The sequence below is a fragment of the Balaenoptera physalus genome (genome assembly GCF_965194825.1).
Source record: "Balaenoptera physalus genome assembly, chromosome: 4".
Lineage (NCBI taxonomy): Eukaryota > Metazoa > Chordata > Mammalia > Artiodactyla > Balaenopteridae > Balaenoptera > Balaenoptera physalus.
Window position 1 is genome coordinate 26,334,886 of NC_138891.1, and position 16,146 is coordinate 26,351,031.

Here is a 16,146-nt window from a genome sequence, read left to right on the forward strand (position 1 = left end):
CAGTGGTTGAGAATCTGCCTGCCAATGCAGGGGACACGGGTTCGAGCCCTGCTCTGGGAAGATCCCACATGCCGCGGAGCAGCTGGGCCCGTGAGCCACAACTACTGAGCCTGCACGTCTGGAGCCTGTGCTCCACAACAAGAGAGGCCGCGACAGTGAGAGGCCCGCGACCGCGATGAAGAGTGGCCCCCGCTCGCCACAACCAAAGAAAGCCCTCACACAGAAACGAAGACCCAACACAGCCAAAAATAAATAAATAAATAAATAAATTTTTAAAAAAACAAAGTGAGGAAGATTCAAACTCACTCAGTGGCAGGTTTTACTTCAATAAAAACATGGATTCTTATTTCATAAAGTACTTATTTCCAAGTTAACAATCGATTACTCAAATATTTTTTTCTTTGAAAATAGGGCTCAAATGAGATAAGAGAAAATTAATCTGAGTTATAAAAATACACAAGGGTCTGAAACATTATATTTTTACATCAGAGTAGGACACTTAAAATACTCCATTGTATTTGTATCAGATGTAGTTAAATTTTTGATACAAGTTACTAGATAGAAAGTAATAATAATTAAATTAAATAATAATATACTCTTAACTTTATGAAGTGCATTAGTGTTGCCAACTCTCACGCTTATGGTCCACATGTCATCTGGGCTCCCTTCCCATGCAGTCTGGGAGAGACTGATCTGACCTCTGCTTGGTGACATCTCTGAGCCTTCCTCAAGTTTCCCACAAGTAGAAGGTGAGAGGACAAGGAATAATCTATATTCTTAAGGTCATTTTGGCCTCCAGGCTCCTTCTGACCCAGTTCCAGTGCTAACTCAGATGCAAAACATGCCCCTTCTTGAGTCGCCCAGAAAATTTTGCTCTCCCAAAGCATGTGAAAGTGTATAGAATTTTCTGAAGATTATGCCTGATGGAAGATTTGGAAGGGTTTATCTTGAAGCACACAGGTTAATTTCATATGGACATATTCCTCTCTGCTTCTTTCCTGTCCTTCAGTCTCTCCATTACTGGGAATGTGCACTGGCCCTTCTCCCCATGGAGATTTTTTTTTTTTTAACATCTTTATTGGAGTATAATTGCTTTACAATGGTGTGTTAGTTTCTGCTGTAATAACAAAGTGAGTCAGCTATATGTATACATATATCCCCATATCCCCTCCCTGTTGTGTCTCCCTTCCACCCTCCCTATCCCACCCCTCTAGGTGGTCACAAAGCACGGAGCTGATCTCCCTGTGCTATGCGGCTGCTTGCCACTAGCTATCTATTTTACATTTGGTAGTGTATATATATCCATGCCACTCTCTCACTTCATCCCAGCTTACCCTTCCCCCTCCCTGTGTCCTAAAGTCCATTCTCTACGTCTGCATCTTTATTCCTGTCTTGACCCTAGGTTCTGCAGAACCATATTTTTTCTTTAGATTCCATATATATATGTTAGCATACAGTATTTGTTATTCTCTTTCTGACTTACTTCACTCTGTATGACAGACTCTAGGTCCATCCACCTCACTACAAATAACTCAATTTCGATTTTTATTATGGTTGAGTAATATTCCATTGTATATATGTGCCACATCTTCTGTATCCATTCATCTGTCAATGGACACTTAGGTTGCTTCCATGTCTTGGCTATTGAAAATAGAGCTGCAATGAACATTGTGGTACATGACTCTTTTTGAATTATGGTTTTCTCAGGGTATATGATCAGTAGTGGGATTGCTACGTTATATGGTAGTTCTGTTTTTAGATTTTAAGGAACCTCCATACTGTACTCCATAGTGGCTGTATCAATTTACATTCTCAACAACAGTGCAAGAGGGTAACCTTTTCTCCACACTCTCTTCAGCATTTATTGTTTGTAATTTTTTGATGATGGCCATTCTGATTGGTGTGAGGTTATACCTCATCGTGGTTTTGATTTTGCATTTGATTTGCATTTCTATAATGATTAGTGATTTGAACATCCTTCCATGTATTTTTTGGCAATCTGTATATCTTCTTTGGAGAAATGTCTGTTTAGGTCTTCTGCCCATTTTTGGATTGGGTTTTTTGGTTTTTTTGATATTGAGCTGCATGAGCTGCTTGTAAATTTGGGAGATTAATCCTTTGTCAGTTGCTTCGTTTGCAAATATTTTCTCCCATTCTGATGGTTGTCTTTTCATCTTGTTTATGGTTTCCTTTGCTGTGCAAAACATTTTAAGTTTCATTAGGTCCCACTTATTTATTTTTGTTTTTATTTTCATTTCTCTAGGAGGTGGGTCAAAAAAGACCTTGCTGTGGTTTATGTCATAGAGTGTTCTGCCTATGTTTTCCTCTAAGAGTTTTATAGTGTCTGGCCTTACATTTAGGTCTTTAATACACTTTGAGTTTATTTTTGTATACAGTGTTAGGAAGTGGTCTAATTTCATTCTTTGTTATGTACCTGTCCAGTTTTCCCAGCACCACTTATTGAAGATGCGGTCTTTTCTCCATTGTATACTCTTGCCTCCTTATCAAAGATAAGGTGACCATATGTGTAGGGGTTTATCTCTGGGCTTCCTATCTTGCTCCATTGATCTATAGTTCTGTTTTTCTGCCAGGACCATACTGTCTTGATTACTGTAGCTTTGTAGTATAGTCTGAAGTCAGGGAGCCTGATTCCTCCAGTTCCGTTTTTCTTTCTCAAGATTGCTTTGAGAAGATAAACAAAATTGATAAACCATTAGCCAGACTCATCAAGAGAAAAAGGGAGAAGACTCAGATCAATAGAATTAGAAATGAAAAAGGAGAAGTAACCACTGACACTGCAGAAATACAAAAGATCATGAGAGATTACTACAAGCAACTCTATGCCAATAAAATGGACAACCTGCAAGAAATGGACAGATTCTTAGAAATGCACAAACTGCCGAGACTGAACCAGGAAGAAATAGAAAATATGAACAGACCAATCACAAGCACTGAAATTGAAACTGTGATTAAAAACCTTCCAACAAACAAAAGCCCAGGACCAGATGGCTTCACAGGTGAATTCTATCAAACATTTAGAGAAGAGCTAACACCTATCCTTCTCAAACTCTTCCAAAATATTGCAGAGGGAGGAACACTCCCAAACTCATTCTACGAGGCCACCATCACCCTGATACCAAAACCAGACAAAGATGTCACAAAGAAAGAAAACTACAGGCCAATATCACTGATGAACATAGATGCAAAAATCCTCAACAAAATACTAGCAAACAGAATCCAACAGCACATTAAAAGGATCATACACCATGAGCAAGTGGGGTTTATCCCAGGAATGCAAGGATTCTTCAATATATGCAAATCAATCAATGTGATACATCATATTAACAAATTGAAGGAGAAAAACCATATGATCATCTCAATAGATGAAGAGAAAGCTTTTGACAAAATTCAACACCCATTTATGATAAAAGCCCTGCAGAAAGTAGGCATAGAGGGAACTTTCCTCAACATAATAAAGGCCATATATGACAAACCCACAGCCAACATTGTCCTCAATGGTGAAAAACTGAAACCATTTCCACTAAGATCAGGAACAAGACAAGGTTGCCCACTCCCACCACTATTATTCAACATAGTTTTGGAAGTGTTAGCCACAGCAATCAGAGAAGACAAAGAAATAAAAGGAATCCAAATCGGAAAAGAAGAAGTAAAGCTGTCACTATTTGCAGATGACATGATACTATACATAGAGAATCCTAAAGATGCTACCAGAAAAGTACTAGAGATAATCAATGAATTTGGTAAAGTAGCAGGATACAAAATTAATGCACAGAAATCTCTTGCATTTCTATACACTAATGATGAAAAATCTGAAAGTGAAATTAAGAAAACACTCCCATTTACCATTGCAACAAAAAGAATAAAATATCTAGGAATAAACCTACCTAAGGAGACAAAAGACCTGTATGCAGAAAATTATAAGACACTGATGAAAGAAATTAAAGATGATACAAATAGATGGAGAGATATACCATGTTCCTGGATTGGAAGAATCAACATTGTGAAAATGACTCTACTACCCAAAGCAATCTACAGATTCAATGCAATCCCTATCAAACTACCACTGGCATTTTTCACAGAACTAGAACAAAAAATTTCACAATTTGTATGGAAACACAAAAGACCCCGAATAGCCAAAGCAATCTTGAGAACGAAAAATGGAGTTGAGGGAATCAGGCTCCCTGACTTCAGACTATATTACAAAGCTTCAGTAATCAAGACAGTTTGGTACTGGCACAAAAACAGAAATATAGATCAATGGAACAGGATAGAAAGCCCAGAGATAAACCCACACACATATGGTCACCTTATTTTTGATAAAAGAGGCAAGCATATACAGTGGAGAAAAGACAGCCTCTTCAATAAGTGGTGCTGGGAAAATTGGACAGGTACATGTAAAAGTATGAAATTAGAACACTCCCTGACACCATGCACAAAAATAAACTCAAAATGGATTAAAGACCTAAGTGTAAGGGCAGACACTATCAAACTCTTAGAGGAAAACATAGGCAGAACACTCTATGACATACATTACAGCAAGATTCTTTTTGACCCAGCTCCCAGAGAAATGGAAATAAGAACACAAATAAACAAATGGGACCTAATGAAACTTAAAAGCTTTTGCACAGCAAAGGAAACCATAAACAAGACCAAAAGACAACCATCAGAATGGGAGAAAATATTTGCAAATGAAGCAACTGACAAAGGATTAATCTGCAAGATTTACAAGCAGCTCATGCAGCTCAATAACAAAAAAACGAACAACCCAATCCAAAAATGGGCCGAAGACCTAAATAGACATTTCTCCAAAGAAGATATACAGATGGCCTACAGACACATGAAAGAATGCTCAACATCATTAATCATTAGAGAAATGCAAATCAAAACTACAATGAGATATCATCTCACACCGGTCAGAATGGCCATCATCAAAAAATCTAGAAACAATAAATGCTGGAGAGGGTGTGGAGGAAAGGGAACACTCTTGCACTGTTGGTGGGAATGTAAATTGATACAGCCACTATGGAGAACAGTATGGAGGTTCCTTAAAAAACTACAAATAGAACTACCATACGACCCAGCAATCCCACTACTGGGCACATACCCTGAGAAAACCATAGGTCAAAAAGAGTCATGTACCAAAATGTTCATTGCAGCTCTATTTACAATAGCCAGGACATGGAAGCAACCTAATTGTCCATCGACAGATGAATGGATAAAGAAGATGTGGCACATATATACAATGGAATATTACTCAGCCATAAAAAGAAATGAAATGGAGGTATTTGTAATGAGTTGGATGGAGTTAGAGTCTGTCATACAGAGTGAAGTAAGTCAGAAAGAGAAAAACAAATACAGTATGCTAACACATATATACGGAATCTAAGGGAAAAAAAAAAAAAAAAAGAAAAAGGCCATGAAGAACCTAGTGGCAAGACGGGAATAAACACACAGACCTACTAGAGAATGGACTTGAGGATATGGGGAGGGGGTGGGGTGAGATGTGACAGGGTAAGAGAGTGTCAGGGACATATATACACTACCAAATGTAAAATAGATAACTAGTGGGAAGCAGCCGCATAGCACAGGGAGATCAGCTCGGTGCTTTGTGACCACCTAGAGGGGTGGGACGGGGAGGGTGGGAGGGAGGGAGATGCAAGAGGGAAGAGAAATGGGAACATATTGTATATGTATAACTGATTCACTTTGTTATAAAGCAGAAGCTAACACACCATTGTAAGGCAATTATACTTCAATAAAGATGTTAAAAAAAAAAAAAAAGATTGCTTTGGCTATTTGGGGTCTTTTGTGTTTCCATACAAATTGTGAAATTTTTTGTTCTAGTTCTGTGAAAAATGCCATTGGTAGTTTGATAGAGCTTGCATTGAATCTGTGGATTGCTTTGGGTAGTATAGTCATTTTCACAATGTTGATTCTTCCAATCCAAGAACATGGTATATCTCTCCATCTGTTTGTATCATCTTTAATTTCTTTCATCAGTGTCCTATAGTTTTCTGCATACAGGTCTTTTGTCTCCTTAGGTAGGTTTATTCCTAGGTATTTTATTCTTTTGTTGCAATGGTAAATGGGAGTGTTTCCTTAATTTTTTTTTCAGATTTTTCATCATTAGTGTATAGGAATGCAAGAGATTTCGGTGCATTAATTTTGTGTTCTGATACTTTACCAAATTTATTGATTATCTCTAGTACTTTTCTGGTAGCATCTTTAGGATTCTCTATGTATAGTATCATGTCATCTGCAAACAGTAACTGTTTTACTTCTTCTTTTCCAATTTGGATTCTTTTTATTTCTTTTTCTTCTCTGATTGCTGTGGCTAAAACTTCCAAAACTATGTTGAATAATAGTGGTGAGAGTGGGCAACCTTGTCTTATTCCTGATCTTAGTGGAAAAGGTTTCAGTTTTTCACCATTGAGAACAATGTTGGCTGTGGGTTTGTCATATATGGCCTTTATTGTGTTGAGGTAAGTTCCCTCTATGCATACTTTCTGGAGGGTTTTTATCATAAATGGGTGTTGAATTTCATTGAAAGCTTTTTCTGCATCTATTGAGATGATCATATGGTTTTTCTTCTTCAGTTTGTTAATATGGTTTATCACATTGATTGATTTGTGTATACTGAAGAATCCTTGCATTCCTGGGAGAAACCCCACTTGATCATGGTGTACGATTCTTTTAATATGCTGTTGGATACTGTTTCCTAGTATTTTGTTGAGGATTTTTGCATCTATGCTCATCAGTGATATTGGTTTGTAGTTTTCTTTTTTGTGTGCCATTTTTGTCTTGTTTTGGTAACAGGGTGATGGTGGCCTCATAGAATGAGTTTGGGAGTGTTCGTCCCTCTGCTATATTTTGGAAGAGTTTGAGAAGGATAGGTGTTAGCTCTTCTCTAAATGTTGGATAGAATTCGCTTATGAAGCCATCTGGTCCTGGGCTTTTGTTTGTTGGAAGGTTTTTAATCACAGTCTCAATTTCAGTGCTTGTGATTGCTCTGTTTACAGTTTCTATTTCTTCCTGGTTCACTCTCATAAAGTTGTGCTTTTCTAAGAATCTGTCCATTTCTTCCAGGTTGTCTATTTTATTGGCATATAGTTGATCGTAGTAATCTCTCATGATCCTTTGTATTTCTGCAGTGTCAGCTGTTACTTCTCCTTTTTCATTTCTAATTCTATTGATTTGAGTCTTTTCCCTTTTTTTCTTGATGAGTCTGGCTAATGGTTTATCAATTTTGTTTACCTTCTCAAAGAACCAGCTTTTAGTTTGATTGATCTTTGTTATTGTTTCCTTCATTTCTTTTTATTTATGATCTGATCATTATGTTTTCTTTCCTTCTGCTAACTTGGGGGGTTTTTGTTCTTCTTTCTCTAGTTGCTTTAGGTGTAAGGTTAGGTTTGTTATTTGAGATTTTTCTTGTTTCTTGAGGTAGGATTGTATTGCTATAAACTTCTCTCTTAGAACTGCTTTTGCTGCATCCCATAGGTTCTGGGTCATTGTGTTTTCATTGTCATTTGTTTCCAGGTATTTTCTGGTTTCCTCTTTGGTTTCTTCAGTGAGCTCTTGGTTATTTAGTAGTGTATTATTTAGCCTCCATATATTTGTATTTTTTACACTTTTTTTCCTGTAATTGATATCTAGTCTTATAACGTTGTGGTCGGAAAAGATACTTGATATGATTTCAATTTTCTTAAATTTACCAAGGCTTGATTTGTGACCCAAGATATGATCTATACTGGAGAATGTTCCATGAGCACTTGAGAAGAAAGTGTATTCTGTTGTTTTTGGATGGAATGTCCTATAAATATCAGTTAAACCCATCTTGTCTAATGTGTCATTTAAAGCTTGTGTTTCCTTATTTATTTTCATTTTGGATTATCTGTCCATTGGTGAAAGTGGGGTGTTAAAGTCCCCTACTATGATTGTGTTACTGTCAATTTCCCCTTTTATGGCTGTTAGCATTTGCCTTATGTATTGAGATGCTCCTGTGTTGGGTGCATAAATATTTATAATTGTTATATCTTCTTCTTGGATTGATCCCTTGATCATTATATAGTGTCCTTCTTTGTCTCTTGTAATAGTCTTTATTTTAAAGTCTATTTTGTCTGATACGAGAATCGCTACTCCAGCTTTCCTTTGATTTCCATTTGCATGGAATAACTTTTTCCATCCCCTCATTTTCAGTCTGTATGTGTTCCTGGGTCTGACAGGGGTCTCTTGTAGACAGCATATATACAGGTCTTATTTTTGTATCCATTCTGCCAGTCTATGTCTTTTGGTTGGAGCCTTTAATCCATTTACATTTAAGGTGATTATCGATATGTATGTTCCTATTACCATTTTCTTAGTTGTTTTGGGTTTGTTATTGTAGGTCTTTCCCTTCTCTTGTGTTTCCTGCCTAGAGAAGTTCCTTTAGCATTTGTTGTAGAGCTGGTTTGGTGGTGCTGAATTCTCTTAGCTTTTGCTTGTCTGTAAAGCTTTTGATTTCTCCATTGAATCTGAATGAGATCCTTGCTGGGTAGAGTAATCTTGGTTGTAGGTTTTTCCCTTTCATCACTTTAAATATGCCCTGCCACTCCCTTCTGTCTTGCAGAGTTTCTGATGAGAGATCAGCTGTTAACCTTATGGGGATTACCTTGCTGCTTTTAATATTTTTCCTTTGTATTTAATTTTTGATAGTTTGATTAATATGTGTCTTGGCATGTTTCTCCTTGGATTTATCCTGCATGGGACCCTCTGTGCTTCCTGGACTTGATTGACTATTTCCTTTCCCATATTAAGGAAGTTTTCAACTATAATCTCTTTAAATATTTTCTCAGTCCCTTTCTTTTTCTCCCCTTCTTCTGGGACCCCTATAATTTGCATGTTGGTGTGTTTAATGTTGTCCCAAAGTTCTCAGAGACTGCCCTCAATTCTTTTCATTCTTTTTTCTTTATTCTTCTCTGCAGTAGTTATTTCCACTATTTTATCTTCCAGGTTGCTTATCTGTTCTTCTGCCTCAGTTATTCTATTGAACCCTTCCAGAGAATTTTTAATTTCATTTATTGTGTTGTTCATCATTGTTTGTTTGCTCTTTAGTTCTTCTAGGTCCTTGTTAAACTTTTCTTGTATTTTCTCCATTCTATTTCCAAGATTTTGGATCATCTTTACTATCATTATTCTGAATTCTTTTGCAGGTAGACTGCCTATTTCCTTTTCATTTGTTTGGTCTGGTGGATTTTTACCTTGCTCCTTCATCTGCTGTGTATTTCTCTGTCTTCTTATTTTGCTTATCTTATGTGTTTGGGGTCTCCTTTTCACAGGCTGCAGGTTCGTAGTTCCCGTTGTTTTTTTTTTGTCTGCCCCCCCCCAATGGGTAAGGTTGGTTCAGTGGGTTGTGTAGGCTTCCTGGTGGAGGGGACTGGTGCCTGTGTTCTGGTGGATGAGCCTGGATCTTGTGTTTTTGGTGGGCAGGACCACATCCAGTGGGGTGTTTTGGGGTGTCTGTGAACTGATTATGATTTTAGGCAGCCTCTGCGCTAATGGGTGGGGTTGTGTTCCTGTCTTGCTAGTTGTTTGGCATGGGGTGTCCAGCACTGAAGCTTTCTGGGTGTTGAGTGGAGCTGGGTGTTAGCGTTGAGACGGAGATCTCTGGGAGAGCTTTTGCCAATTGATATTACGAGGGGCCAGGAGGTCTCTGGTGGACCAGTGTCCTGAACTTGACTCTCCCACCTCAGAGGCTCAGGCCTAACACCTGGCTGGAGCACCAAGACCGTGTCAGCCACACGGCCAGGTACATGGGTGTTTCCTGCCTTTTGGGAAGTCTGAGGTCTCTGCCAGCGTTCAGTAGATGTTCTGTAGGAGTTGTTCCACATGTAGATGTATTTTTGATGTATTTGTGGGGAGGAAGGTGATCTCCATGTCTTACTCCTCTGCCATCTTGAAGGTCCTCCCCAAGGAGATTCTTGCCCCATACTTTCAGAAGGTTCTAGCTTCCTGCTTCCGTCTCTTCCTGCCTCATTCCCTCAGGGGTAAACAAACTTGTCTCTCCATCTCCAGAGTCACAAGTTCTCCAACAAGATGCTCACCAAGATACTAAATATACCTGAACATAAGAAACCCAAGAATGTATTTTCCAAAAGAGAAGATCCCCTTTAAAATTTTTTAGCCAACTTAAATATGTATATAAATGATTGATATAGAAGAACCCGTCATATGTCTTCTTACAGTATTGAATTTATCAATTTAATCACACAATCATACTTAAAAGAATGCATTATAGAGGACCTATATTGCTTTTTTTCTAATTGGAGTATAGTTTATTTACAGTGTTGTGTTAGTTTCATGTGTACAGCAAAGTGATTCAGTTATACATGTACATATATTCATTCTTTCTAAGATTCTTTTCTCATATAGCTTATCACAGAATACTGAGTAGAGTTCCCTGTACTACACAGTAGGTCTTTGTTGGTTATCTATGTTATATATAGTAGTGTGTGTGTATGTTCATCCCAGGCTTCTGATTCATCCCTCCCTGCAACATTTCCCCTTTGGTAACCATAAGTTTCTTTTCAATACCTGTAAGTCCATTTCTGTTTTGTAAATAAGTTCATCTGTTTCTTTTCTTTTTTAAAAAAATTAGATTCCACATATGAGTGACATCATATGATATTTGTCTTTCTCTGTCTGACTTACTTCACTTAGTATGGTAATCTCTAGGTGCATTCATGTTGTTGCAAATGGCATTATTTCATTCTTTTTTATGGTTGAGTAATATTCCATTGTATATATGTACCACACCTTCTTTATCCATTCACCTGTCAATGGACATTTAGGTTGCTTCCACGTCCTGGCTATTGTAAACAGCGTTGCAATGAACACTGGGGTGCAGGTACCTTTTCAAAGTATGGTTTTCTCCAGATATATGCCCAGGAGTGGGATTGCTGGATAATATGGTAGTTCTATTTTTAGTTTTTATAGGAACCTCCACACAGTTCTTCATAGTGGCTGCACCGATTTACATTCCCACCAACAGTGTAGGAGGGTTCCCTTCTCTCCATACCCTCTCCAGCATTTATTGTTCGTAGACTTTTTGATGATGGCCATTCTGACCCATGTGAGGTGATACCTCATTGTAGTTCTGATTTGAATTTCTCTGTTAATTAGTGACGTTGAGCATATTTTCATGTGCTTTTTGGCCATCTGTATGTCTTCTTTGGAGAAGTGTCTATTTAGATCTTCTGCCCATTTTTTGATTGGGTTGTTTGTTTTTTTGATATTGAGCTGCATGAGCTGCTTGTATATTTTGGAGATTAATCTTTTGTTGGTCGCTTCGCTTGCAAATATTTTCTCCCATCCTGTGGGTTGCCTTTTCATTTTGTTTGTGGTTTCCTTTGCTGTGCAGAAGCTTTTAAGTTTAATTAGGTCCCATTTGTTTATTTTTGTTTTTATTTTCATTACTCTAGGAGGTGGAACAAAAGAGATATTGCTGCAATTTTATGTCAAAGAGTGTTCTGCCTATGTTTTCCTCTAAGAGTTTGATAGTGTCTGGCCTTACATTTAAGTCTTCAATCCATTTTGAGTTTATTTTTTTGTATGGTGTTAGGGAGTGTTCTAATTTCATTCTTTTACATGTAGCTGTCCAGTTTCCCCAGCACCATTTATTGAAGAGACTGCAGAGGTTCTCCCACAAAAGTGAGAGTCCTGAGCCCCACATCAGGCTCCCCAGTCTGAGGGTCTGGCATCGGCAGGAGGAATGCCCAAAGCAGTTGCCTTTGAAGGCCAGCGGGGCTTGAGTGCAGGAGCTGCACAGAACTGGGGGAAACAAATTCTTCATATTTGACATAGGTGTCCTTTTGCCATCAATAGAGCCATTGTTGAGTCATCTAACACAGTTCTCTAAAACACATGAAGTTCATTTCTTTCTAATTTGAAGTACAGCATACTTAATCCAGTCAGCCCAAGCCATAAAAATCAACCTGTTATTTATGTTCTCCATAATGTAACCACTTAATTTTCTGCTTTTTAAATTGACCTTTAAGCCTTATTTACAATGACATTCAACACTTGCAATTGAGAGCTTGTGCTGGGGAATAATGATTACAGCTGGGTTAAATTTCCTTGCGTCCTTTTTTGTAACCAATTCTCTTGAGTGACCTTTATAAACAACTGAAATTAACATTGATTGAAGTGGTTTCAGGCTGATCTTCCCCAAACAGTTCTTTGTCCTCCAACATGATACTACTGAAATAATGTCCTATGAGATTTGAATTTAAGGTTGCTATCTTTTTTGGAGGGATAAATAATTTTGAGGGTAAAAAAACCCAAACTCTCACCTTATGTTCTAGCATATAGGAAACTGTCCCTTAACTTTCTCCCGAGGAAGGACTGTGGTATCAGTTGTTAAAATTTTCCTTATTACACATATATTAATAATATCATTTAATCTCCATAGCAGGGCAAATATTAATCCTACATTACAGATGAAGAGAATGAAGTTCCAAGAAATATAGCATTACATGGCTTGACATTGGGCTAAGTCTAGCCAAGTGGTTTTCCCTAGAATACGATAAAAACAAAATACAAGAACCTCTGAAAGTTGCTAAGAGGGTAAATCGTAAGTATTCTCACCACAAAACAGAAATGGTAATTATGTAATGTGATGAAGGTGTTAGCTAATGCTAGGGGGTAATCATTTTGCAATATATACATGTATTTTCAAGTCCATATGTCAATTATATCTCTAAAGCTGGGGGAAAAAAGAAATGTGTACAATGAACTCATAGTACGGTTATAATATCAGAAAAATAAAAGACCACCAAATTAAATATTTTTTTTTTAAATACAGTAACCTGGAGCGGATAAACGCGCTCACCTTAGCTCCTGGACGAGAGGGAGGATGCGGCAGTGACTGCGTGCTGAAAAGCGAGGAAGCAACTAAAGGAGTCGGTGACCGATAGAGCAAGAGCCGTGCCACGCCGGGGCCTAGTGGCCGGGCCAGACTGACTATTTTCAGTGTCACTCTTTCACGCCGGCAGAGGTGGCCCAACATAACCAGCCGGAAGACCTCTGGGTGTCTTACCTGGGAAACGTGTACGATCTAACGCCGTTATTACAGGAGTACAAGGGAGACCTGCTGCTGAAACCCATCGTGGAAGTTGCGGGCCAGGACATCAGCCACTGGTTTGATCCAGACACCAGAGACATCGGCAAAGCACACAGATCCGCTGACCGGTTCCCTGAGATACCGCAACCCCCGGGGCCGCTTTCTGCAGGTGCCGCCTCAGCTGCCCCTTTCGGACTGGGCCAATGATTTCGGGAAGCCTTGGTGGCAGGGGTCGCGTTACCAGGTGGGGCGGCTGTCCGCCAAGACCCGGAATATCTGCATCATTAACACGCTCACATAGCAAGAGCACACACCGGAGGTGGGAGCCCGGGAATCAATGTGGGAAATCCTACACAGCTATCTCTCCTGTGCTGCACATGCTGCCAGCTACACATGGAAATATGAAGGGGAGAACCTGACATGGATTATACCCTGGAAGAGAATGGCATCTGGGATGAGGAGGAAGAATTTGATTATCTCAATATGGACAGTACACTCTACACACCTGCAGTACTGCTGTACTTCAATGATGACCTCACAGAGCTATAGAAAGGGAGATGTATGCTCATGTAGGCTCAAGACATATTTTGAGTTTAGCTGTTTCTGTGCCCTGTTGGAAAAGAGGTGGGGATGGGGTGGGGAGGGCGGTACCTGGACCTAGACCTCCATTCTGCTCTGGGAGCTGGCCTGAGGTTCCCATGCCCGACTGAAGTGTAAAGGTCCTATTCCTCGGGTTAATTACAATTTACTCTGAGAAAGTTAGGAATAATGCTAGAAGTGAATTAATTTTTAGGAATGATACAAGAAAATAAAGTATCTTAGATCAGGGAGATGTAGAAGAGGATAGTCAGATAGAGCTCAGGCAGAACTTTTCAATAGTAAGAGAAAGAGAAGTCCAACACAGGGATGAGGGATGGAAGAACTTTTCTGGCAATGATGGAAATGGGATGGCTGCAGGAAGATGGGATTTACAAAGACAGGAATAGGAAATGTCTATCACTGGCCATATAAAACTGGCTAATCTCTCTTCTGAATAGTATTTGGCAGCTGAAACCCAAGAGGAACAAAGGAAGTGAATGGTCACCAGGTAATTCAGGCTAGATATTACGCTATGTGCTTTATATACCTCATTTAATACAACTACCCACAAAACAGATACCATTACCGCTATTTTACAGATGAATCTTCTGAAGCTTAGCAAGATATAATAGCACAAAAGGCACACCAGTTAGTAACCAGATTGCAAACCCAGGTCTTCCCAATTCCAAAGTCTATGTTCTTCTCAATGTCCAGGCTCATTGCACAATGGGAACCTATAGGCCTATTGTGTAGTCAGCTGTGGTGTTGTGCTTTTTTGTTTTGTTTTTTTAGTTACTGTCTTTGCAAGGGACTTAGCAGAGTTCTGCAGTGGCAGAGAGGACACAGGGAAGGCTATGTGTCAGCTGAGTCATAGCTATTGAGGCTACTTCGTGGTTAGTCGCATAGCAAAATTTTCCTCTGACTTTTCTGAGGCAAAGAGGTGGCTATATACTGACTCCAGGAAAATTAGAGTGGGAAAGGGCCTTTGGATTGGGACCGTTTAGAAGGGGGAGCAAAAAGGGGGCAACAGCATGTATATTCATGATGGGCCTGTGCCTCTGAAGGGAAGATGAGGAAGACAGGGTCGACTTTGCCAGATGGTGACTCTACAAGGAGGGGCTTGACAGAGGTGATGTAAAGAGAAGTGCTAATTAAGGCAGAAAACTACTGGTGTTCAAAAGAGAACAACCATGGAGGGCAGTGGCCAGATTTGGTTCCCTATGACCTAAGCAGGGAAGGGGAATGAGAATCACAGGCGAATTTCTTGACAGTAGCAGGCAAAAAAGCAGGGAGATGCGAGCGCACCTTTGTGGAAGGTGGCGCCCTATGAGACACTGGGTAGGCTGCAGAAGAGTGTGCTGAGGGGCTGACTATGAATGGCATGGACAGAGGTGGAGACATCTGTATCCACCTGCAGTTGTTTCATGTGTATCTTGTTTGCTCAACTAAACCCTAAACTATTTGAGAACCAAAGCTACGCTACTGCTGTAACCCCAGCCTCAGGGCCTGTGCCTATGGGACCTGCGCAAACTCGTCCTTCTTCCAGAGTTTCCTACTGTAGTGCCTCTCGCCAGAAACACATCCCTCTCCGCACACACCCAGTCACTCTCCAAGTAGATTCTATCTCCTAAACATCTCTGGAATCCATCTTCTTTTCTCGAAGCTGTTATCATCACCTCTGGTCTGGGACTGCTGCAATAACTTCCTAACCAGTCCTCCCATTTCCACTCTGTCCTCCACACACAGCAGAGTGAGCTCTGAAAAACAAACCTAAACATCTAACTTTCCTCCTTCAGATTCTTCAGTGGCTTCCAGTTGCTTTTGGAATAAAGTCCTAAATGCAAAGTCCTTGCATAAATCAGCCTCTACCTTGCATCACCCCTCTTTGTTCCCTGGCTTTCTGTTCACTAAAGGTTTTCTTGCCTCCGAGCCAGCACACAGGCTGTTCTCCCTGCTTACAATACTCTTCCATTTCCCACCTTGCTGATCCTAAGTGTTTCTTCCTCAAAGAGACCTTTTCTGATTTCTCGATGCAGGTCAAGACTTTCTGTTAAATCTTCTCTTAGCACCATGCCTATTTCAGAGCACTTATTACAATAGTAATGTTAAAATTATGGATGTAATTGGCTGGCTGGCTGCTAGATTGTAAGCTCATGAGGGCAGAGATCGTGTCCATCTTGTTCACTGCTGTATTCCCAATGTTGGGCACACAGCTGCTGCTCAATAAATTTTGACTGAATGAACTCAAAAAAATAAAAATAAAAAATAAAAAAATAAAAATACAGTAACCTGGATAATGGCTTGAGATTAAGAGGAAGGTTTTTCTAGCAATTAGCTCTGTAATATCAAAAATAAACACAATTCTTTTATTTCTTCATTACTAAATACTTTCAAATATCCCTTGGAATTCTCTTCAAAGCCCTTTTCTTTTTTCCTGTGATAGGGTCATT

General features: G+C 39.4%; 1 protein-coding gene and 1 pseudogene across 19 annotated transcripts in view; one reads left to right on the forward strand and one right to left on the reverse strand.

The window, feature by feature from the left end:
* The window catches only part of LOC309659599 (cytochrome b5 domain-containing protein 1 pseudogene), a 45,846-nt pseudogene extending 30,867 nt beyond the window's left edge, over positions 1 to 14,979 (forward strand). Inside the window, exon 2 of the transcript in view lies at positions 12,938 to 14,979. The product of the transcript in view is annotated as a cytochrome b5 domain-containing protein 1 pseudogene (transcript). The remainder of the gene's footprint in view (positions 1 to 12,937) is intronic.
* The window catches only part of SLC9A9 (solute carrier family 9 member A9), a 683,127-nt gene that overhangs the window by 623,102 nt on the left and 43,879 nt on the right, over positions 1 to 16,146 (reverse strand). The window lies entirely within an intron of this gene.